This window comes from Delphinus delphis, chromosome 5 (assembly GCF_949987515.2).
Source record: "Delphinus delphis chromosome 5, mDelDel1.2, whole genome shotgun sequence".
Classification (NCBI taxonomy): domain Eukaryota; kingdom Metazoa; phylum Chordata; class Mammalia; order Artiodactyla; family Delphinidae; genus Delphinus; species Delphinus delphis.
Genome location: NC_082687.1, coordinates 36,713,088 through 36,740,363, shown reverse-complemented (window position 1 = coordinate 36,740,363; position 27,276 = coordinate 36,713,088).

Here is a 27,276-nt window from a genome sequence, read left to right as displayed (position 1 = left end):
TCCTCACTTTTCTGTTAGCCCACAATCTTTTTTTTATTGATTTATAGACTATTTTACATACTGAAAACAGTATTTTTATATAGTATATTTCAAATATTTTTCCAGTTTTATAATTTTTCTATGTTTACAAGATTTTTCATTATATTTATTTTTATGAAAGTAAATTAAATCATTGTAATGGATTTCAGAAGGGTTGTGTCATTTGTAAAAAGGCCTTCCAAACACCAAGTTTATAAAACCATCTTGCACAATTCCTCTGCTACATAATTATTCTAATATTTTAATATTTATGCCTTTGACCCATCTGGATTTACTTGGGGGTTGGGGGGAGATAGGGGTCATGCTTTATGCTTTCTTTCAAAAAGCTATCCAATTGTCCCATGAGAATTTAATAAATAAAGCATCTTTTCTACACTGATTTGAAATACCACTTTTACATTAAAATTCTATATATATTTGAGTCTATTTCACAACTTTGTATTCTTTCTATTCATATACCAGTACTACACTTAAATAATATAGCTTTATTGTAGCATATACATATTAATATGTGATTGGCAAGTCCTGCCTAAATCATCTCTTTTTTAGTGTAGCTAGAATTTTCCATGCTACAGTTTCTTGATCATTTTTCCATATGAATTTCAGAGTAAACTTGTGTAGTTAAGACAAAACAAAACAAAAATTCTGTTAGTATTTTAGCCTAGATTTATAGATTAACTAAGGGAGAAATATCAGCTTTATAATATTAAATCTTCCTTTCCATGAACATGATATGCCACAACATTTGCCCCAGTCTTCTTTGTGTTCTTTAGTAATATTTTAATTTTTTGCATGTAGACATTGTGAATTTTTGTTAATTTTATTTCTAGGTATTTCACCTTTTATCACTATTATAAATGAGCGTTTTTGTACTGCATCTTCTAACTGGTTGTTGTTTATTGTTCTTGGAGTATCATTTTGTTATTGCCAGACCTAATCCTCTATGAGATTTTTCTACCCCTGTAATCCATCAAAATCTTCTGAAGCTCTGGGCTGACCAAGAAGTACTAATCAAAAGTACAAATGTCATCACAGTCATGAGGGTAACATATACCTCTTATTTATTTTATGAACTTAGAAAACAAATTTAAGACAAAGAATGCTTTATTCAAGACCATCAGTGATTTCAGTGACTCATGTGTTTTCATAATGTAATAATTTTTAAATTATATCTTAATTTACCATACTATGACATGAAATGGAAAAACTACCAGACACTAGTTCAACTTTAATGTGATATATGACTTATTTACATAGCTTTGGGTATACCAAGAACAGTGGGCTCTCCCTAACATGACCTTCAATGAGTAATGCACGCCTTTACATAATTCCCTTCAGTGCAGAAGAAACTAAGACCTGCTTCTTAGTCAACAGAATACAGCAAGGGTAATAGGATAATGACTCCCTTGGTTAGGTTACATTATATGGCAAAAATGATAGTATAGCCACTCCTGTGATTATGTTACATTATATAAGAATGTCTTTCAGACTGGAGGAAGAGATTCTTCTGCCGGCCTTGAAGAGGTATGCAGTCGTGTTGTAAGAAGGCCACGTGCCAAACACTATGTGAGACCTCTAGGAGCTAAAATTACCCTGACTAATTGCCAGCAAGAAAATGAGGTCCTCAGTCCTCTCGTCTCAGAGACCTGAATTCTGCCATCAATCACAGGAGCTTGAAAAAGGACCCTGAGTTTCAGAAAGAAATGCAGCCCAGCTGGCACTTTGCAATCTTGTGAAGCCCTGAGAAAAGGACCTAGCTAAATTGTACCTGAACTCCTAATCTATGGAACCTGTGAGACAATAAATGATGTTGTTTTAAGCCTCTATGTTTGTGGTAATTTGTTACAGCAGCAATAGAAAACTAATACACCATGTCAAATCCTGTCCCCAAACAGTACAGCTACAAACAGTAAATATCTCTTATACTTTAGCAAATTTATGGTGAGGTTAGTTCTGAGTGAAAAATCAGTACAGTATAGTTTCATTCTCTCTCTAAATTTACCATTCTGTAAGGAATTCCAGAATAACCCCAGATGCTCCAAAGCTCAAAACTTTGACATAACTCCTTCATACCACATACTTCAAAACCTAAGCTAAATATTATTCATCAGCATTCAGAACTTGTCTAAATTGTAATCTCTTATAAGTGCAAAAGTCTATTTGAAAATTAAAGTATTATATTAATTTATAACTGACAATGGGGGGGCGGAAACAGAGTCTTATTTTAGAATAACTGAAATGCTTCATTTATCTTTGCCTCTTCAGTTACCCCTGGGGTATAAATTTCAGTACTTTTTTTATGGTCAGAAACAAAACCACAATAGCCTACCCATGGTTACAGCTATAATAACATTTCCATGGCAAACACAATTTTCTAGAATTTCACATAATACAGCTACTTGAACACTTACAATCCAGCATATGGGTTCAGACTTGACATTTACTGTCTCATGTCTTAAAACAAACTGTTCCATCTCTTTCAAAAAGAACATTAAAATGTTGGCGTACAAAACAATACATTGGCTGACCAAACCCTTTTAATGCTTTCAGTCCTTGAATTCAAAACTGTTTTTTTTTCATTAAAAGTTTTTTCTTTTTCTTCTCCCAATATTGTAAAAGGCTACAAAATTAGTGTCTGACATGTTATATGGATGTAAATCCTGGTATATTATTCACATGTTATATGGATATAAATCCTGGTATATTATTCATATATCAGTCACTCAAAAAAAAGGATCATATCCAAAGTCACAGTTTAGAAAGATCCTGTGAGTAGATAGAGTTTTCTGAAGAGGATGGGGCTTTACATCACAAAGACTTAAAGGAGCTTGCCGCAAGCCCCCCCCCGCGCACCCCCCCACCCTGGCTCAGGATCAGAGAGAAGTATAGACCACCGGTGAAGAAGGCAAGGCCAGACTCTATTTATTTGTAGAGTCCTCTTAACAAATAAGTTGTATTCATCATCCAGTTTTAACTTTTTATGTCTTTACTGTTATTCCCAAACCTTCTGGAAAGCTGGTACATAACAGCCTTGCATAATCTTAGCAGTCCTCTTGTGAATTACTAAGTATAATAAGATATGTATTCTAGGGATAAGGCAGTGAGGAAAAGGGGACCTTCAACAAACCATCCTGCATTAGACCAGCATAGTAATAGCATGAATAATAAAGCTAACACTTATGCGACATCCTATGTGCAAAGCACCCTATGTAAATAGCATGCCAAATAAACTGCTTTAAGTTGCCTTCCCCTGAACCAGACTCTGAGGCAAGGATTTGTGTGCAAGTGATTTAATAAAAGTGTTTTCAGGAGAAGTGGCAGTGGTGAAGTGGGACCAGAAAGTGAAGGAGGCCAAGCAAAGATGTGAGCCATGTCAGAGGGAGGATAACTCAATCCCACAGCAGCTCTGATGTAAAACATAACTCAGAGTTATGTCACCCAGTGTGTCTGATGGTTAGGGGGCAAGGATGATGGAGTTATCTACACTCTACAAGTGTCAGTCATTGATTAAAAGGCTGGGGTGGGGGGACACAAACAAATTTCCAAGTACTTTTGGAAATTTACAAAGCAGGTTCTGACAGCCAAGGGCAGTTGACAATAAAGACACCCAGTGCTAGCTTGGGAGTGACAGCTCATCTGGAACATGTGTGCACAAAAATGGAAACGAAATCTGAGAGTATTGGACAAGTCACTTACTATATAGCCCTCACGACAACCCCAGGAGGTAGCTATACATTTTATACCCATTTTATAGGTGAGAAGACTGAAATACAGAAAGATTAAGTCAGAGACCCAAGATCCTACAGCTGATAAGTGTCAAGCCAGGATTTGACACCAGATCATCTGTCTCCAGAATCTACACGCTTATGCATTATATTATTAAGTCAAGTGCTAGAGCATGGCATGCAGGGGCCAAAGGCAGAACAAAACCATGGTTAGGAACTAAGCAGTAATAGAGAACAGGCAGAACCAGGAATGACTAAGATGCAGCCCAAATATATGAGAGCAAGGTGATCCTCGTTTGAGAAGGGTGGGTAATAAGATCTTATTGTTACATGGTTAGAGCCTATACAGGCACCAGACACTTGGGTTACACATAACATTCACTTTCACTCTAAGCTTGCAGGGGAGAGAAATTGTTGCAGGCAGGAAAGTAGTTGTGGGGAGAGGGAAGGAACAAAAGAAAATTTTCCCTCCCTCTTCCCTTTCCCTCTCTAATTCCCACTTTCTCCATCCCTTCTGCACACACTCTCACGCACATGCGCATGTACACACACACACACACACACACACACACACAAATACACACACTGAAATCTGAAAGCTTCTTTCAGTGTGCTGATATTTATTGAAAATAGAGATAATTGGCAGAGACATTAAATTCAACACACTAATGCAAGGAACAAAGTCAGAGAATTTCCTATAAGGTAAGCTTGGCTATCAAAATGGCTTGGGTAACAGATAGCTTTTTAATTAATTTTAAAAGCTAGTTGCAAAGAGAAAAAAAAAGAAAAGAAAAGAAAGCTCATTGCTTCAATACATAATTTGAGACTCCCTGGGAAGGCTTGTGATCCATAATATATTTCTTTTGTCAACCAAGTTATTGTTAAATCTACCATTAGATCTTCCCTCATTTGAATATTGTAGATTTTCAACTTTTAAAAAGTCTCCTATGGGTTTCAGCAACAGGACAGACTGAGCTGTATAGACTCCCCTCATGTTACCAAAATAACAAAATGTTGGATAAAATATAACCCCCAAAGTAGTTTACAAAGCTGAGAAATAATAATAAATTAGAAAGGTAAATCTCAAGTGTCAGAAATGAAGCAGGAACTCAAAGCCAGAGATGTGACAAAAGCAGCCAATGTCATGGATCTGGAGGGTAGGGCCAGGAAAGAAGGCAAGAAAACCAAGTCCTGGAACAGGCTGTCTCCAAGATAGAAAACCTCAGTGGTAAAAAAAACTCCACCTGACATGGAGAAAGTCTTCCTTGAGTAAGTAAAGCCCCATGGCTGAACCATGCTTGGATATATTTCTAAATTTATATATATATATATTTTTAAATATATTTATACATATATTTTTAATATATGTATATATATATACATATATATATGGAGAAAGACTGACAGAAAAAGAGTAATTAGCATAGGCATACACAAATAAACAAATAGAACCTATCTGGAGACACCGGAAAGAGACCGCATATATCTGGGAACTGGATATATGGCACAGATCACATTAAAAATATCAGAGGAAAAGGGACGGAATGGCTGATGAATGCTTGTAGGCATATTTGATTATCCATAAAAATAAACTAAACTTAGATATCTATCTCATACCATACCCCAAATAAATTCCAGATAGATCAAAAACACAAATGTAAAAATCAAGTCTTCCAAAGACTATATAGGAGAATATTTTTACGACATTAGGTAGGGAATTCTTTCAACAGGACATGAAGAGCACAAACCACAAAGGGATTGGGGAACGTGTCGTGGCAGACTGTATCTCTGAACAGATTTGCTACCCCTCCCTACCTGTTTCACCTATGGGAGATTATATACTCTCACCTCATGTCACTTGCTTTGGCCAATAAAATGTGGCTATAAAGTGATATGTGCCACTTGCAAACAGAAGCTTTATGAGCCTTCCTGTGGGTCCGTAATCTCTCTCTTCTCTCTGCTACAAAACTGGCATGTCTAAGATAAGAGCTGCTTCTTCAGCTATGATCCCTGGAGTTAAAAATATTTGGAGCAGGGCCTGTCAACCCGTGTGAATGTGAGTAAAAAATAAACTTCTGTTGCTGTAAACCCTGAGATTTGGGAGTTCTGTTACCATGGCATGATCTACCTTAAGCGAACTGAAACACTTAGCTACATTCAAATATAAAAACTATGAAAGCAAACAGATTAGGTACAGGTCTTTTTGATGTATATGATCAACAAAGAAATTGGTATATAGAAACCATGAAGAATATCTATAAATCAATAAGAAAAGAAAAACAACTCGAGGAAAGTGGGCAAAGAATACAAATAGCTATATTGCAAAAATTAAAAACCAAATGATCTATAAAAATAAGCCCAACCTCATTACTAATCAGGAACTAAAAATTAACACAAAAAGATATAACAGTTCATGCTTAACAATATGGCAAGAATTTTATTCTGACACTACAAAATACTATATGAATGTGGAGTACAAGGAGTTGTCATAGACTGCTAGAGAGAGGTGGGTACAAATTTGTACAACTGCTTTAGAGAAAATTTTGACGGTATCTAGTAAAGTTTCAGAAACTCCACTTCCAGGTATACACCCTAAAAAAACTTTTTTACATGGACGCAAGTTCAAAGATACACACAAAAATATTGAGTGAAAAAAGTGAGATATAGATATAGATAGAATGATAGAGATTGAGGATAGGTTAGAGATAGATATGTATGGATATATTGTATGATGCCACCTAGTAAACTGAGAGCACATCAAACAATACTCTGTGTGTGTGTGTGTGTGTGTGTGTGTGTGTGTGTGTGTGTTTGATGGATCATATATAAGCAGCAAAGTCTATAAAAGAGATATATATGTATCTCGGTGTACTGGTTAACTCTGGGGAGAAAAATAAGGAAATGAAATAGGTTGCATAGGTTCACTACATCTGTAGTATGTATTTCTTTAAAAAATGTTTTTGGAGCAAATATGACCCAAAATTTTGACTTTTGTGAAGTCAAGTGGTGAATAGTAACAATGTTGAGCTTTATTAGAGCCTTGAGATCCTGCAAAACAGCAATGTTTAAAGAACTTCCCCCACTCACTCTTTTGTGTTCCGGAAAATGACTTACTGCAAAGAACCACCAGTCCCCATGTAAATTAGATAAGATTCATTGATACCGCCCTTGTTTACCTTAAGCATGACCAGGTACAGACAAAATTCCCATTCTTTGCCTCATGTATGATTAGCTGAACTGCTTGTCCCTACCGATTTGTCGGGACAAAGTGCTTGTTAAACTATGGTTAACTTCTCTCCTACCCCCAGGTCTCTCTGGCCAGCAGACAGCTCCTCCTTTATAAGCCCTGTGGAGAATAGACTGGCCTTAGGGTAGAACATTCTCTAATCTATTATCCCATCTTGCTACCCTTTCATCCCAATTCCCTACACCACTCTCTCTAGCCTTGTTACTCTTTCTATTAAAGAAAATTCCTTTTTGCATAATGCTTGAGATGCTTGTAGATCTTATGGTCAAAGTGTTCCACCTAACTGCAATAGTCCCTTTCCCCATCGTGCAATAATCCCCTCAAATAAAGTCTTTCTTTACTAAGTATGGATTTGCTTTTTTTATTTGAAAACCAGATACTTTTACTTTTTTGCATTTTGAATATTTCGTAATATAAAATAGATTTTAAAGAGGGTCTTATTAAACAGAAAAATAAACAGTTGTTTAATAAGTTAGAATAGTTTTCAAAATGTCTTGATAAAAACAGCAACAGAGGGCTTCCCTGGTGGCACAGTGGTTAAGAATCCACCTGCCAATGCAGGGGACACTGGTTCGAGCCCTGGTCTGGGAAGATCCCACATGTCGCGGAGCAATTGAGCCCGTGTGCCACAACTGCTGAGCCTGCGCTCTAGAGCCCGCGAGCCACAACTACTGAAGCCCGCGAGCCACAACTACTGAAGCCCACGCGCCTAGAGCCTGTGCTCTGCAACAAGAGAAGCCACCGCGATGAGAAGCCCGTGCGCCGCAACGAAGAGTAGCCCCTGCTCGCTGCAACTAGAGAAAGCCTTCGTGCAGCAATGAAGGCCCAACACACACAAAAATAAATTAATTAAAAAAAAAAAAAAAAACAGCAACAGAACTCAAGTCATATCAACTTTCTAGCAGAGATCGGATTAGAGTTTCTGATTGACCAGGCTAGTCAGGGGACTCCTATGAAATACAAGTGAAGGAACTAGGAAAGAAAAGACTCAAATGGGCAAAACAGCTGATGGGTTGTTATGTGAGAAATGGAACGAAGTTTCTATATGTTGCTATTAGGTAGAATTATGATCAATAAATGGAAGCTTCAGGAAGACTTCAGCACAATCTAATGAAGAATTGTCTGACAGAGTGGTCCAAAGGAGGAATGGGCTCCTCACCTGTGCCAGTGTCTAGACATGATGTGTATGAACCCCTAGACCAAGAGCATTAGGTTGTTGGACCAGCTAACCAGTCAGCTTCTGGATTCCATGGTTCTGTTCACTGGATAATGCAGAGAGCACCTGAGTAAACTTTAATAAGCAGGCAATCACTTACTGCCAAGGTTTTCCCATTGCCAATAATTTCCAACTTCATTAGTCATAAGCAACTGAAAATAAGACAGTAAATACCGCTCACTGGGAGATACATGCTTTAAGATTTTTTTTAAAAAAAAGAGAGGAAAGAGTAAAATCAGCATAATCAATAAGCGAAAGAAGTCATTCTTTAACCAGAATGTGCACATCAGAAAGAAACAAAAAGAACTCTAACCCCCAAACACCAGATGTAGCTTATGCTTCTGACTTTAATGGTACTGCATCCATTTTAAATATGAGACTAAGAAAATTGTAAAACATGTAAATTCTCCACCAAATAAGTATTTGATGGCTGAAAGTTGGATAGAGCAATGAGACACTTTTCTAAAAGCCATACAGGAAACTCTGAATGGGTATATCAATCAATCCAACATAATCTACACAGTACAAGGTTCTGGAACAGCCAGTGAAAATGATAGCTGATTGGATTTAAGCAACTGCTTTAGGAAAAAAAAAAAAAAACTGCTTTGCAGATTTGTTTGTCAATTACTTTCATATTCCAGCCTCCATGACCATGAAAGCCACACAAGGGGGATAATTATATTTCACAGAAGCTGTTCTTGTTTTAAATAGGCCCCTAATATAAAGCAGCCAACAGAGGAAATTATATTTAATAAGACATCTGGCTTCTAAATGAAGATGCATCCCATTTTTATTCTAAAATAATTTTAATTTGGTTTGTAATTGAAACATGAAGTTGATGGATTTGCCTGTCCCAGAAAACTGTTTACAAAAGAAAGATATCAGAATATTTTCATGGTGCAAGATTATACTTTTATCTAAAGTATGACAAGCCTGAATAGATATTTTGACATTAATATATTCCAGGAGAATATAACTTCTTTTTATTCATGAGATTATATTTCCTTTAACTAAAATGAATAACATAAGATATTTGCTTTATCCTATGCTATGGATAGGATAGCATCTTTTTTTTTTTTTTTTTTTTCCAGCGGTACGCGGGCTTCTCACTGTTGTGGCCTCTCACTGTTGTGGCCTCTCCCGTTGCGGAGCACAGGCTCCGGACCCACAGGCTCAGCGGCCATGGCTCACGGGCCTAGCCGCTCCGCAGCATGTGGGATCTTCCCGGACCAGGGCACGAACCCGTGTACCCTGCATCGGCAGGCAGACTCTCAACCACTGCGCCACCAGGGAAGCTCTATGCTATCTTTTTAATACTTATCTACTCATTCATTTATTCCATCCATTTATTTTCTCCAAAGTTAACGTTTTTACTTATACCTCCTTCTGTTAAATAAAATTCTTCACCTGTTCCCATTTTGTCTCCTTTATTTTACCACTCCTTTCCTTTTCTCTCTTCCTATATCTTATTCCTTCTTTATTCTACCTTTGCAACCAAAAGGATTCATAACTGTTCAGTACCAAGGGAAAGAAGTGAATGCTAATGGAAGGAATTACTTTGCATATAGAAGACCCTCCTATAGAAAGACACCTCAAAGAATGTTATCATAGAAGATAGTAAAATGTGAAGTGAAAAAATAATAAAAGAATGCCAAAATAAACCAAAAGTCAGACTACTCAAAATCTAGAAATTAAGATTAGTGGCTATTACAGTTATCAGAACAAAGCCAGTTATAAGTTCAATTTTTACTAAAATATGTATTGACATTTTATTGTTAACTAAAAATTAATAATTTAGTCCTTATAGTACAACTGCAATAAAATTTGATACTATAAAGAATTTATCATTAAGAAAAATTTTTTATTTCATAAATATTCTACTGATCTATTCCTGCAAAATAAAAAAAATAAATCCATGAAAACTGAATCTAGTGGAAGCCTGCACCCAAATCCATCTCTTCTCAAAATAACTGGCCTCTCGTGTCTTCTTTAAATTATATAGTTATTCCTGAGTTTATTTGAAAAGTAGAAATTTACAATTTAAAATAAGATTATAGGGCTTCCCTGGTGGCACAGTGGTTGAGAGTCCGCCTGCTGATGCAGGGGACACGGGTTTGTGCCCCGGTCCGGGAAGATCCCCCATGCTGCGGAGCGGCTAGGCCCGTGAGCCATGGCCGCTGAGCCTGCGCGTCCGGAGCCTGTGTTCCGCAACGGGAGAGGCCGCGGCAGTGAGAGGCCCGCGTACCGCAAAAAAATAAATAAATAAAAAATAAAATAAATAAAATAAGATTGTATGAACAGGGTTGTTTTCTCAAAATGTAAAGCATTTTACATTATTCATGATTATGTATGTTATAATATGTATTTTGTGAAGATCGAATGCAGAATATTTGTTAGCATGCTGAAACACCACTGGCTTAATTAAAATGCCTGAAAGATGCTTTTTGTCTGCAGCAGAAATTGTCATATAATTACTATAATGCATCTGCTATGTTTTCACTTTTTTTTTTTAACAAAGATGAACCCAGGTGATTTCTGGGTAACTCTAATATGAATCAGGAGGGATAACTGTAGAAAATGAAGTGTAAATAAAATATGTGGACCTCAGAGTAATTCAAGAATTTTGCCTTTGAATAAAATTACAGTCATTTGCTTTTTAAGAGTTTAGGGGGGGCACTTCCTTGGTGGCACAGTGGTTAGGAATCCACCTGCCAGTGTAGGGGACACGGGTTCGAGCCCTGGTCCTGGAAGATCCCACATGCCGCTGAGCAACTAAGCCCATGCGCCACAACTACTGAGCCTGCGCTCTAGAGCCCGCAAGCCACAACTACTGAGCCCGCATGCCTAGAGCCCGCGCTCCACAACGAGATGCCACCGCAATGAGAAACCCGCGTGCCGCAACTAAGAGTAGCTCCCGCTTGCAGCAACTAGAGAAAGCCCACGCACAGCAACGAAAACCCAATGCAGCCAAAATATAATTAATTAATTAATTAATTATTTTAAAAAAGAGTTTAGGGGGATTGTTGTGGTTATTGAGAAATTTTCATAGCAACATTCATCAGAAATAAACCAATTGTCATAATAAATTTGTATGTATCGAAGTGAGTTACAGTACAGCAGGCTGAGTGAATCATATATCAAATTCTAATTTCAGCTGTTTTTAATCTTTAAATTGATGAATGTTCCAAGTTCAAGAGTTATCCTTTTTAGAAAAAATAGAACTCTGAGAAGTACACAAACTTATCTTGTTAATAGAAGTTTACTTTGGTTCATTTAAATACATTTTTTCAGTAGACTAATATGTTTTCTACAATTTTGTTTTCTCACAATGTTTTTATTCTAGTAAAAAACAATTCTAAATGATATTTATGGATCTTGTTAAGATATCTTCAAGTACTTATGGCTTAACGGGTTTATTCAATTATACATTTGCAAATATCAGAGAGGAATGGTTTGACATTTTACTTATGCGAGGTAAAAAAAAATTATAGACTACTGCAGATAAAAGACAAAGTTGCAGACTGAATACACAGGGTAAGATTCAGAAATATGTTAAAGCATTATATGGACAACCATATAGGGAGAAAATATTCCCTGGCATTTTTCAGGGGAAATAATGTCATTTCTGATTCACTTATATTTGGCAATGAAAATGCTGTTTCTTTAGAAGTTCTGTCCAGGACATGTGAAAACTTTGAAATCTTTCTAAAAATTTTTGCTTAGAAATAACAGTCTTAAAATACGTTGAAACCACAAATGTGTTTCTATTTGGAGAGGGTCAAAACCAGCCATATTTGAATAGATACCACACATCAACCTTAGGAGATGCTACCTTAGAGAAGTGGGAGTTTTTCAAAAAGAGTAAATGTGTGAATTCCATGAAGGTTTGCCAAGAATTCCACTCAAACTGGATAAGTATAGAGAGGTTTTTTATTTAAAAAGAAAAAATATATATCCGAGGTATCTCAAGGCCTCAAAGGCAGAAAGTACACTCAGAATCACATAGCTGAATCTTAGAATTGGAAAGCGATCAGGAAATAAACTCTCTCTCTTCCTCCACTCCCTGCTCCTTCACACCCATGACCCAAACACAGCCACACCCTGCCAACTCCAACAAATTTATCAACTCATCTGCATTTCTGTTTCCCAGTTACAAATCCTCATTAGAGAGTTCTAAAGGGGTTCAGTCAGGCACTGCTTTGGCTCTCCTTGGCGCTGATGTCCACCCCCTGCCCATTATAAAACTGTAGGAACTCATCCTCTGTTTGGGAAAGGAAATTTCCAGAGAAGTGAAGTGATTTGAGGTGATTTGCTATTCTCCAGAGCTAAGAACAATTAACTACTTGTTCCTACATAGGTTTAACTTTATAGTGTACCTTGTGTATATTTCCATCAGGAATTCAGTTTCATTCATCTCTGAATGCTTTTGGCATATCACAGACGTTCAATTATTATTTGTTAGAGATGAATGAAGTAGCCACAAACAAACTGTTAAAAGATAAACTGAGGTATATTTTATTTTTTTATTATTTTTTTAAATTTAGTCAAATCTCATTCATTCCTTTTTTTAAAAATTTATTTATTTTTTAACATCTTTATTGAGGTATAATTGCTGTACAGTGGTGTGTTAGTTTCTGTTGTATAACAGAGTGAATCAGCTATACGTATACATATATCCCCATATCTCCTCCCTCTTGCATCTCCCTCCTACCCTCCGTATCCCACCCCTCTAGGTGGTCACAAAGCACCAAGCTGATCTCCCTGTGCTATGTGGCTGCTTCCCACTAGCTATCTATTTTACACTTGGTAGTGTATATATGTCCACGCCACTCTCTCACTTCGTCCCAGCTTACGCTTCCCCCTCCCCATGTCTTTAAATGTTAAGAGTTTGAGCAAAAATTGACTCAAATGAGGCAGCAACAAATGGAAAACGGTTAAGAGTACTCAGCAGACAGGAGCCAAGGGAAAGACTTATATAAAGTACAGAAATAAAAAAAGGAAATTATTTGATTGCCTGTAGCTTAAAGCCTAGTTGGCTGATGTGTGATTGTTGTCCTTAGATTTTTGATTTTGTAACCTTGAGGCATCTGCAGGCTTAGATTGTGTTTTGCTTATGTACGCCACCATGGCATTAGCGCCTCCGCAGTAGAATGGTCCCTTGTTTAACCAATTTAACACTACATTTGGTTATTTTTCTGGTTAATATGGAAAGTCCTACAGATTGTTGGAGAGTAATCTCTGGCAGAGGTTAATCAGTGTTAAAATAGCTTGTATATATAATAATTGAGACATCCCGAGGCTGAATCCATAATGTTGAAGTCAATATACAGCTTTTAAAAACAATACAAATTAATTTAGCTATTATTATATAATGAAATGAAACCCAAACAAAGTATTTAAATTGGAGTTATTATTAACAGCGACTCAACAGTTGTCCTTCAAAAGTGTAGATATGTCTAAATGTTATTCAGCAATTTCTATTATCTATTGTCTCTAGGAGAATATACTGAGAATATTTTCTTGTACCAAATGTCATACTCGTCCTTGAAACTATTTCTTCTCTTCTTTCATCATCACCCTTGACCACCTCACCTCACTGCACCCCAGTTCAGTTCACAAAGCTAGAAAGAGTGCTGAAGGCAAAGTATTGACTAATACAGTACTTGACACCAAGTGAATATTCCAAAGAAGCCTGACCGGACATATAAATTAAGGAATAAATAAGTGAGTGAACACATTTTGACAGTTATTCAGGAACCTTTGTCTGCAAATACTCCCTCCTACTCTGGCACAGGATAAAGAAAACAAACATTTGGAAATGAAAGTGATCAAATTTATAGCTATGGGCATTAACATCCAGTCGCCATAATCCCTGCCTGAGTTCAATTTGTTGGCAACAGCTTTGAAGCCAGAGAATTTTTACTTATGAAAGTTATGGAAATGGAGGAATAAAAACCTTTACACTATTATTCCCACCTCTAAAATTCTATTTCTACAACTTGCAGCTAAAGTTCCTCTTGCTTATCCCCTAATTAGTCTCCTTTAAAAATATTTGGTGTAGGGACTTCCCTGGAGGTCCAGTGGTTAAGACGCCGCCCTTCCAATGCAGGGGGCGTGGGTTTGAACCTTGGTTGGGGAAGTAAGATCCCACATGTCGCACAGTCAAAAAAAAAAAATGGGGGGCTTCCCTGGTGGTGCAGTGGTTGAGAGTCCACCTGCCCATGCGGTGGACGCGGGTTCCTGCCCCGGTCCGGGAGGATCCCACATGCAGCGGAGCGGCTGGGCCCGTGAGCCATGGCCGCTGGGCCTGCGCGTCCGGAGCCTGTGCTCCGCGGCGGGAGAGGCCACAGCAGTGAGAGGCCTGCGTACAGCAAAAAAAAAAAAAAAAAAAATTGGTGTTGTTCTCGCCCATTATGAATGTTGTCCCTAGCTGTGACACAAAATGAACTTTTCCGGAAGTCTCTCCCCAGGAGGGAGTTAAGTGCTTAAGGAGACTTGTTTATTCTCAAGGCTGAGTGACCATTTAGTCCATTACAATGGAAAGAGCGATTTCAAGGCAAGTATGTACCGCTAGAAACAGGTGCCTAAAAACGTGGCTGTCTTACAAGCGTAAGAAGGCAAGAAATTCAAATTAATCCCATGAAGCCTTCTGTTGGAAACTACCACTCTGACAAGCAAAGCAATAAGCACCTTCTACCCAACTCTGGACTGCTTGATTCTCTAGGTTCTTGGCACTTTCAGTTATTTTCTTTTACTACATCAAAGTAAAGAGGAAGTAAATCATGAAGTTTTAGTAATTCAAAACGAAAAGCCACAGGAAAGAAAAACAGAAATGAAAGAGAAGGGGGAAATACTGCAGTTTATTAGAAATCAAACTTTTCCCAAAATTTAAAATTTATTTCACAGTACAATGTTTCAATCTAGGAGAAAATTCATTTTAAATGATTTAACTCTGGCCTTGTTTATTCACAAAAACTCTTACTAGCTTAATAAATTATAAAATAGACATTTTTGTTTGATGAATTACACACTCCTGCCTAGCTCATTTATAGGGATAGAGGGCAGACGGACATTGTTTTATTGCTCTTAAATTCTCCAACGTGCCTAACACAGCGGTAGGTGATTGTGAATTGTGAGTTGAAATTTAATAACACTACCCAAAGCCTAGTGCTACTGGATCTCATTTCAAACGGTAGTCAGTCCAACAACATAAATTCTGCTTGCAGAATGAAATGCTATATGAAGCCATGTCCCAAACACCACATTCCTCTTTTCCTTTACTCCTCTTCCCCAAGGCAACTGAAAAAAAAAAAAAAAGAAATGCACAACGTAAAAGCTGAGAGGTATGTTTTATTCAGCAGACAAAATTGAGAACGTAAGATAGCCCTAAGGGACTATCTTAGGGATAGTACAGAAGGGAAGAGGTACAGAAGGAGCCAGGATATACAGGAGGTTTTGCAACAAAGACCAGGTAGTCAGAACATAAAAGATTCCTGTTAATTAAAGAAAACCAGACATCTCAAGTTAAAGAATTTAGCGCTCTTGTATATGCGGGAAGATGCAAGAGTCTGAGCTCACTGAAATCATTCCTTTGATATACACCTCAGCTATCTGGGGCCAGTATCCTTGTGCTTTTTCATCCAGTCTCCTCAGGATGCATCGCTGCGGGTGGATGCGGTGACTGAGGGCTTGGCGGCGGGCAGCCTCCGGGCGCACCGTCTGGGCTGGTTGTAGTGGCTGGATGGCTGCAACATCTCTTGTTTCCTGATACGGCAGAGGCAACACTTTCTCACTGACACCAATTCCGAGTTATGCGCCATGATGAGAGAGAGAGAGAGAGAGAGAGAGAGAGAGAGAGAGAGGAAAAAGAGGGAGACGGAGAATAGAAAGTTTCTGCCATCCTAAAACACCACACCTTCTCCCAACAGTGAGAAGCTTATTGTCGATTGACTTGCCTCTTCCCATAAGCATTGTTTTGACAAAAGAAATGACCTGAAGCAACTGTGAATTTCAAAGGACTAATTCAGTCAACTTTGGAACTAAATCTTAGTGGACTTTTTAATTCCTTACCATTAAATCTGCACATCCTGCCAGAATGTGTTGTTGAAATTTTACACATGGGGCCCAAGAGAATAAGGCACAGTGCTCTAGCACTCTTGGTTATATCTGGGATAACAATCTAATGAAAGATGAAAATAAGAAAATTAAAATACAATAAATTACTGCCTAACAGAGACAAGTGTACCCAATTTCTTGCTTTCCTGATATTTTTCACTTCTTTTTTTTTTTTTTGGTGGCAGGCAGGAGACAGTTTTCCAAAGAGCTGATTCTTGGATTTAGATAGTGCAAGAAAGAATTCTAGCTGTTACAGCAGGGGTTAAAATGTGCAAATGCCTGCAGCAATTCACTCTCTTTGACTAGCTGTCAAAACATTTAAATTGTGTCCCTGTCATTCCTCCCTCCCTCCTCCACCTTCTCCCCAGCAGGGGGTCTGAGAGCTGAATCTTCATCAAAAGAGAAGAGTCAGATTAGCAAACTGTATCATTCTAAAAGGATCTCCAACCTTCTTTGTGTTGCTTGTCATGTTTATTTCTTTATGTCATTTTTTTCATTAATCCTTGCTGACTCTTTTCAGTTTTATTTAATGGAAATGCCCTTATTTTAGGTCAGTTAACAGCCTAACGAAAGACATTACATTTGGTTAATGAACGTGCTTAAAAAATAATAATAATAATTGGAGACTTTCACTGTGTCTGGACAATGAGGAAAATGAGCAGCCTACAGAATCACTTTAAAATTACTTCAACTGGTAATAGAATAAACTGTAGCAGAGAGACTTCACTAAACATGTTGCTTAAATTCTGAAATGTGTACAAGGGAACAAAGGCACAAGCATCACCCTCATATTATAAATAAATAAATATTATTAATAGAATATATTGGGTAATAAATGTATAAAATTATTAAAATGTTGAAAATATTTATTATTAAATACCTGCCCTCTATACTTCTGATTATGGCATTTAATCCACACACATCACTGAGCAGTCACACTGTGCTAAGTCTTAGAATACTGATGAGAAAGACACAATATTTGCCCTCTGATAGCTCACAGTCTAGTGAGGAAAAATGACCGGTAAACAATTGTGAAATGAGATTCAATGGATGCCCACTTACAAAGGCATCTGAGAAAGGTCATTCAAGTATAATTGGGGGAGTTGAAGATGTTAACCAAATATGGCTTTGTGAAAAAAGGGGTGGAGGTTATCCAAGTATTGAAGAATGAGAGTTAGACAAAAGATAACATATTGCGGTGGGAGCAAGAGAAGGAGGGGCAGTTTTCCAGGCCAAGAAGGCAGGCTTAAAAAAGGCAGCGAGTTATACGAAAGCAATGCATGTTTGGGAGAACAGCAAGTGATTATTATTAAACCTCGGGGTGGAAGATGAGGGAAAGAGGCGTTAATGCACGGCTTAGTGGCCCATGCTGAAGACAGTAGACTTTATCCTGACGACGCAGAGGGAGAGCAACACGATTTTTAAACAGAGTAGCTAAATAACTGTATTTTTAAGCTAGAAATAATGATAATCATAGATATTCTTTATTGAGTGATATTACATGCCATTTACTTTATATAATTCAATCTTACTTAACTCTCTTTACAATATTGTAGGTATATATTCTCATTTCACCGATAAAATAACTGATGCTCAAAATCTTTAAGAAACTTGTCCAAGTTCATCTAGCAGCTAAGAACCGAAGCTAAGTTTCACAATGTTCTCACTTTCCCACCCTATCTCTCATAATAGCTGTAGTTGTGTGGTTAAGAGCAGGTGTTTTGGAGGCTAACTGACTGAGCATGAATTCCTCACCACTTTATTTGCTATGTGACTTTGTGCAAATTGTGCCTTATTTCATCATCTGGAAAATATAAATGCAGTAGTGCACATAAAGCAGTTAGTATAATGCCCGGCCCTTGGTTTAATGCTAACCGTTAATAGTATGATACTATTAATAATGCTTGAGCACATTTTACATACAAGAACCAAGTATGGGTATTATTATCTTCATTTTACAGGGTTTTTTTTAATGCTGAAACTTAAAGAAATTAAGTCATTTGCAGAAAGACATATAATTGTATGGCAGAGCTTGTTCTGCTCCAAAGCCCACACTCTTTTTGTTAATGCAGAATATAGTATACCAGAGACTGTCTCTGGTGCACTATAGAGGATAAATTAAAAGGAGATAAGACAGGAGGCAGAGGGTAGAATATTTAAAGAGGTTTTTGTAGAAATCTAAGAGAGAGATGTCAAGAGTCTGAAATAGGTAGTTAAATGGAGTAAAAAAAAAAGTCAGTTAAAAGATATCGACAAGGTTGAATGAACAAGAGTGATGGCAAATTGTACATTGGGAAGTAAGGGAGCTGGAGAGATAGCACCGAACTCACCAGCATATGGGGCAATTAGTATGTAGGGTATTCTCACATAACAGCTTCTATTTGCTATGTGTTAGGAAAATTCATTCATAGGAGGTAATGGGCAAGGTTTCTCAAGGAAACTTGGCCAGGTTTGAATTAGATTTTGAGCAGCAACGATAGAAAGAGAATTGCCCAGAGACACAGAAACAGCACACATTCATTACTGGAGATAATGAATCTGCAGTGGAGCTAATCCACATAAAGGTGTGACTTACAGCAACACTATTCTATAGGTGGTTGAACTAATACCCTGCTGGAGATGGGAAAAGTGAACAATGCAGGACTATTGGCAAAGGATCTGATGGTATTGGTGCAGATTATTAAAATGATAGTCCTTAGGGTATTTTGTTCCCTTGCCAGGAACCATCAGTTCCCTATTATACCACCTCCCCTTCTCCTTTATTTCTTTTTCTCCAGTTAACTCTTGGCATTTCATTAAATCCAGCATGAATATCATTTTACTGGAGACGCCTTCCCTGACTACACCAAATACACCAATTCCCTCCATTTAAACTTTCTTATATATTCTTTGGAGCACAATTGCATTGTAATCTTACATGTTTAAGAAATTAAAAATACAATAGTTATTTGGATGACTCTTTGATCATGTCAGACTCCCCCAGTTGGCTATAAACTCTTGGGACTTATCTTTGTTCAGTTTTCCTCCTCACCATTATATCTCCTATGTCTAGCAAAGTGCCTTATGCTTAATAGGTGTTCAATAAATAGTTTTCGGATGAGTAAATTATTCAAAAAACGAATGATTGGATGAACTGTTAAAAGAATAAGTAAGGAAGCATATAAACAGGTGAACAAGGAAGGAACTGAATCAAAAGAAGTCAGCAGCCTCAATGAATTTCAAAAGCAGTATCAAGAGCTTCATGGGAGAGCCAAAGTCTAGTGGGTATAACAGACTGAACTGTGTACCCTCCAAAATTCATATGTTGCACCCCTAATCCTCAGTATCACTTGCGGAAGGGACTTTTAGGATGTAACCAAGTTTAAATGAGGTCAAAGGATGAGATGCTAATCCAATAGAACCAGAGTCATTATAAGAGGAAGAGACCCCAGGGGTGCTTCAGTACAGACGATAGGTCATGCAAGGACACAGGGAGAAGGTGGCCATCTGTAAACCAGGAGGAGAAACCAACCCTACCAGCACCATGATTTTCGACTCCCAGCCTCCAGAAGTGTGAAAAAATTAATTTCTGTTGTTCAAGCTACCCAGTCTATGGTATTCTGTTATGGCATCCCTGGGAGACTAAAACAGTAGGCTATAGATTTTAGGTTTGAAAGGATGGAGTGGAGATGGGAAAGAAAACTAAAACTTAATAGACACAGAAACAAATTAACACACTGTAGTTTAAATTAATAACCATGATGGCTGTGGGGGGGCAGGAGTTAGGGAAGGATAAATACCACATAGAAGGGGAAAAAAAGGGAATCAATCCAAATAACTTCTGAGCACAGCATTTTGACATTATACCCACAATCTAGGGAATAAAAGAACCACAAAAAGTCTTGAGGTTTTTCTGGTGGGTTTGTTTTTCATCATGATATCAGTGTAGCTATTCTAAAACTGTTTTGTGGGTAATGTAAGACTGAGAAAATAAATAATTTGATGATAATGTTGGGAACCAAGTTTCAACTGTGGAAAAGAAAGATAAAGTTATGGAATGAAGTAAGAAAAGAAAACCCTGCAACTATCATAATAAAGACTCATTCGAACAAGAATTAGCATTGCATCCAAGGGGGAAAAGCTCAGTGAGGAGCAGGATATGTGCATAGTCCCGAAGTGTCTCCCCACAGATCGCTTAGCATTGAAAGAGAAAAATAATAACTACACAGTGGAGAAACCAGAAAACACCTTTATTATGTGATCGAATTAACATCACCAGTAAGGGCAGACACACACTGTATGCCACCAGATGTAGTACTTTGAGAGGATCAACGCATTGATTCTCGGTACAGGTAGGAACACATGATCTAAGTCTAATCATCAGGAAACACCAGACAAACCCAAAGTGATGAACCGTCTGTAAAATAGCTATCTTGTATTCTTTGAAAATATCAATTTTTTATTAAAGATTTCTTTTAAAGCTGAGGAAATCTATTTGGACACTACAGAGATAGGACAACCAATTGCAATACAGGATTTTGAATTGGATCTTGGAGAGAAGAAAGACATTGGGATAACTGACAAATTGGATTATGAACTATAGACTGGAAAAAGTATTGTTTCAATGTTAAATTTCCTAAATGTGACAACTATACTATGAAAATGTTAAGAAAATATCATTTTTCTTAGGAAACACATAATAAAGTATTGAGGTCAGAGGGAATAATAATACAACCTGCTCTCAAATGATTATATATATATATATATATATATGTGTGTGTGTGTGTGTGTATATATATATGTGTGTGTGTGTATATATATATATATGTATACACACATACACACACACACACACAGAGGGAAAGAGAGAATACAAAAAAGCAAATGTGGCAAAACATTAAGAATTGTTAAATCCGTATAAAGGGTATATGGGAGCCCTCTATTATTCTTTCCACCTTTCTATAAGTTTGAAATTATTTCAAAATAAAGCTTTTTTAAAAAAATCGAACAAACGTACACTCTGGTGGGGGATATTGATAATGGGAGAGGCTATGCATGAGTGAAGTCAGGTGTTATACAGGAAATCTCTATACCTCCCCCTCAATTTTGTTGTGGACCTCAAACTTCTCTAAAAAATATATCAATTAAAGAAAATCAGATGAACAAGCACAAAGACAAAAGAGGTAGAGGAGTTTTGGATGATGTAAATTCCCAGCCTTGATTTTGGATGATGTAAATTCCCAGTAAGACTACTCAGGAATACATCCTCAATTTACTGAGAGGAAGTTGGGACTTAGAGGCCCCAAGATCTGAGGCTACCTAGAGAACATAAGGCCCAGAGGAGGAGAAAATGAGCCACGTTCTTCCCTTGGCTCCACTTGTTGTCTTAATTTAGTCCCTTGATAGATGAGCTCACTGAAGGAAAAGCAGCTCCCTCACACCATTCCCCACCTCCTCCCATTTCTGAAATGATGCGCTGCTCAGATCATTAATCGTCTCATTAAGGCTCCAGCATGCACAATTCAGTAATGCCACAAACACTGTCCTTTTATATTCTTGACACAGCTGATAGTAAAGAAACTACTGTAAGATGTCTACCCTTACCTCAGTTTTCCATAACAATAAGGAAAATGATGCTCTTTAATCAATGTCTAGTTTCAGCTTTAATAAGTATGATTCCTGGTTTTTTCAAGCTTCTTGCACACAATTTTATGAGTTTGGTAACATCCCAAAACCCAGTTTTCCTATCCAGATAAAGGGAGAGTAATACAAGATCTAGATTACTGGACTGAGTACTATCTAAGTATTATCTAAGTAATATCTAATATCTAAGTAATACCTAATAATATCTAAGGCTGAGTCCTGTGCAACATTTAATTTTAAAATGTTTTTGCAATATGTATCCTGTAATCAACCACACTACTTTCCTCTACCAGTTTTCCCTTTCCCAATAATTTCTGGTATGAACTTTAATTTCCGAGTCTGCCAGATTTCTTTTTACCACACAATGGCATTTAGCCCAAGTTAGGGGCAGTCCCAGGAAAAGCTTTGAAGTAGACAAAGATCATCTTTACCCTTCCCCTTCTCCAGACCCTCTCTTCCTTTCTCTCCAACCTGCAGCCTTCACAGCAACCTAAAGTCCTATAGTAGATGGTAAAAATGGCATCAAATCCCTCCCCTGCCACACCATCGAGAGAGTCTATTTCTCTACTCTTTGAATTGAGTTTGGCCACGTGACCTGCCAAGTGGGACATTAACAAACATGAGGTACAGCAGAGGCTTAAAAGTGCTGGTGCTTGCTCCCTTGCTGCACCTGGAAACCTGAAACCATCTCTTTACAGGCCTGTTGTCACCTGCTAGAGGATAAGAGGCCACTGGAGGAGAACTGAGATACCCTAGCTAACAGCCAGCCAACTACCACACATGTGAGGGAGGCCAACTGAGAACAGCCAATTCCCCAGCTGACCCACCATCTTATCTACAAGCAGCAGGTGACCAGAGATTCATGAGCAAGCCCAGCTAAGACAAGCAGGAAAACTACCAAGCTGAGCCCATACCCTAACCATGAGCTAAATAACAACTGTTGTTTTAAGCCACTAAAATCTTGGGGTAGTTGTTTATGGGGCAATAGATTACTAATTTAAGCTCAAGTACCTCCAAGAAGGTACTGCAGTCCCCCTGCCTCCTGGCTCCCCATCTTTACTCCACTGTCACCTACTACCAACCCAACAGCTGATCTTTTCCTCCACCATCAAAATTCATTTGTTTCATGTGTTTTAGGACCTCAAAATCCTTGACTAAGTTGATAAACTAATATGAATTAATTAATTTATAAATATGAATTAACCCTAATTAATGTAATTAGAGTATAAGAAATAAGATAACACACACACACAGAGTCCCCAAAAAAGGCCCAAAAATAAGCCTTCTCACTTCTTCTATCATTCTCTTGTGTAACATTCTGTCTGGTATCTCCTTCTGAAGCAGCAACTTGAGAATTCATAGAGGTATCTCTTTTTTCCCTTCCAAGGAATAAAAGTTAACTCTCATTATACCCACTAGAGATAGAGTCTTTTCAAAGGTACCCAAGTTGAGAAACTGTTGCTCTTACTCCTTATCTCCTCTCCCTCTAGTCAAATTTGAATGGTTTCAGGCTTCCCTGGTGGCACAGTGGTTGAGAGTCCTCCTGCCGATGCAAGGGACACGGGTTCATGCCCCGGTCTGGGAAGATCCCACAGGCCGCGGAGCGGCTGGGCCCGTGAGCCATGGCCGCTGAGCCTGCGCGTCCAGAGCCTGTGCTCTGCAACGGGAGAGGCCACAACAGTGAGAGGCCCCCGTACCGCAAAAAAAAAAAAAAAAAAAAAAAAAAATTGAATGGTTTCCAAATGAGTTGATTAATCTTTCTCCACCAAAATCGACTTTCCAACTCACTCTGTGAACAGTTAAGTCCTTCAAAAGGCCCTTTTTCTGTTCCTTTATCAGTAGTCAATTCCCCCACCTCCAACATCAAGGGTTAACAAAAACCCTCCAGATAACAAGCCAAGTATGGTTTACATACTCCTGATATATTAGCAAGTCACAAAACATTCATTTAAGGGACTTCCGTGGCAGTCCAGTGGTTAAGACTCTGTGCTTCCACTGCATCCCCTGCAGGGGGCATGGGTTCGATCCCTGGTCAGGGAACTAAGACCCGGCATGCTGCGCAGCACGCACCACCACCCCCCCGCAAAAAAAAATTCATTTAAGCCACAAATTTGCCTCCTAACTATTCTACCCTTGTTCTTTCTTAACCACATTTATGCAATAAACTTCATATCTGCCTCTTCTTAAAATGTATTCACTCATTCAGGAAACATTATTCTGAGTACTATGTTCCTGAGAACCTCCTTTCTCCTGGTCTCATGATTCCATGAGTAAGAACTTCTGCAACAATAATTCCCATGGCTTCCTTCCCACCTCCTCACTCATTCCACCCATGGAAAAGAAAGGAAGTATACTATTGTGGACTTTGGGAGAAAGTGTTTCCAAACCAAACGTGGGGCCACTTGCCTGATGCACAGCAAAGCCAATCTACTGACACCAGGTTGTGGGGAAGGAAAGTACAGCATTTATTGCAAGGAGAACAGGCTGCTCATGCTCAAAAGACCCAAACTCCCCGATGATCTTGAGGGAAGGGTTTCTAAAGACAGTGTGAGGGAGAGGGTCACAGGGTATGTCATCAGCTTGTACTCAATTCTGTGACTGGTTGATGGTGAGGTAACATGCTGATGTTTTGGGGAATCTCACTCACCAACTCTCTGGTTCCAACCCACCATGAGGTCTCCATGCTGGTGGTCAGCATGCAGTTAACTTCTTCCACTTGAGGGGATTTTAGTATCTGCAAAACAACTCAAGGAAATGGCCGTTGAGGAGGAACTAAAGGTTCTTGACTTTGTTTTACGGGTAAACTTATTATTTTGTCCTGCTTGACTGTTTTCCTTTTTTTCTGCATTTTCTCACTCCTCTGATTAAATTTGCTCTTTGAAACTCAGGGACAGCCTAGGAGGCTAAAGCTTTTCTGCAAACAAGAGGTGGAAGACACAAGGAGTCTGTCCCCAGGAAGGCCCTGCAGAGCCCAACCTGCAGGGCTGGTTTCAAAAGCCCTGAGCAAATTTGGCAGAGCCTCTTCTGAGCCTCAGGTTTATATATACCAGTGTAGGGAGGGCAGAGCCTGGTTGGCCCTCCGCTATGTGATTAGTATAGTGGGCCAGGTTCTATTCCTAAAAGGAGAACCCTACTATTTTGAATGGTAAATTCAATTAATGATAGATTTTAAAATTTTTGTTTCATTTTGACCATGAGGCTTGTGGGATCTTAGTTCCCCAATCAGGGATTGAAACTGGGTGCTCGGCAGTGAAAGCACTGAGTTCTAACCACTGGACCACCAGGGAATTTCCAATGATAGATTATTAGAAAGCCCATCGTGGTGGTGTATCTATGCAATATGCTCTAATTCAACTTATACTGTTAAAAAACAAAACAAAAATATAAAACATTCTCCTGCTTTGGTCTCCAGAGGCACCTGCACAAAGGCACTGGTCCTGGGGACAAGCAGGCACTAAATCCAGCCCAGCTTCCGCACACCAAGCCAGTTCCCCACACCTTTCTTCTAACTTATCCACCCAAAGGCAGGAGTGGGTGTTTTCTTCTAATTCGTATGTTCAAAGGAAGAAAAAGATGTCTTTTTCTACTCTGAACAAAGGCAACAGCAGCCTGTTGATTTCCAGCTGTCTGACTCCTCTATTTCTCAGGTGGTTCCCAACTTAAGAAGGAAAGCAAGAAGTGTAATTAATTTAGCTCCTAAAATTCACACTACTACATACCAGATATTGTGCTAGGCATTGGAGGAGTGGGGGGAGAACATAGAGTCCCTGACTTCAAAAAGCTCACTGTCTAGCTAAATTCCCTAGGTTCTCAAAACAAGTGTTTGTTTTTGTATATAGAGAAAAATCTACAACCCGGTGTAGACCAGCCCTGTGAATGTCTGCATTCTTGGCTCCCCTCTCAGGGTCTTGAGGGATCTCTCAGGCATGAATTGAGTTGTATGAACCAGGGACTGGAAGGGGGTACAGTGGTCACAAGGGTGACAGTACTGTCATTGATGAAAATGGACACAAGCAAAGAATACAAGTCCCTCAAATGTAGGCGCATGACAAAGTTTACTTTACACACTAACAGCGATTCAGGGCAGGACAGACAGTGGCACAACCAAAGTGAGGGCCACACATCCCTGCCAGACAGAGGAACCCACCTGGTTGATGATAGCTAAGCACCTGCTCAGGGAAAGATCTGCTGTGTCCCTCAGGAAGCTCCTTTTCTGCCACTGCCGTGGAAAAAGATTTGAAACCCTGGTGGGCAGGCAGATTCTTAGAGTCTCTGGAACTGGGGTGGGATCATGAAGAAAACCCCAGACACTGCTAACTGAAAACCTATGAGACACTGCTGCTTAGTGCCAGGCTGGGTGAACCAAAGGTCCGTGTCCCAGGAGAGTGTCTCCCAGCAGCTCTGGCTTAGGGCAGCCAAGGTCTACTCCTGCAATTAGCAGGGAGACCCTATAACCAACAGGATGAGAAGAGCTGAGACATGGTGGGTGTGCTAAGACCCAAAATGACAGAAAGGCTGTGTCTCAAAGGTTATCAAATCGGAAACAGAAGCAAATTTCAAAGTGATGCCAAATCCTAGAATCCAGGGCCAGGCAAAAGGGAGCCCAAATAAAATCTGGGAACAATGAATGGGGAAAGGGAAATAAAAGAGAGAGAGGATCCTGAGCGACTACCTAGAATACGTAGAGACTATAAAGAGAACTTTGTTCAACTTTTGCGTGTGTGTGTGTGCAAATAGGTTGATCCAGTGTAAAGGGTTAAGATCAATTGGACAGATAATAACTTATTTTGACTCATAGATAACATAGATAACTCATAGATAACATTTCTTTTTAAACTTGTAGTTTTCATGTGCCTTCATCTTAGAAGTAACAGATATTGTGATGTATTTCCTGAACCAAAAAAACAAAACATATGATCTGACAGTGTATCCAAATTGCTTAAAAATCAAGTCACCTTGGGAAATTTGACTACCATGATAATTTTAGATATATAGAGAGCACATACCTTTACTGAGCACCTCTAAAGTTCCCAGCATTTTGTTAAGTACTTTACATTAATTATCTCATTCAATCCTCACCCAAGGAAGAAAAATACTGAAATCCAGTGACTTGCCAAAGTCATGTGTATGGTGGTACAAGAATCTGAACTTGTGAAATCTGGGTCCAAAGTCTACACACTGAACTACATCACCTCACCACAGAGCTAACAAGGGTAGAGGAGTATTTTTATTTGGCCAGGGGAAGAGGGAAGAGTATTCTGCCCATAGAGGATGCTTGGGAATCAGGTACTTACTTAGGGAATAGAAGGGGA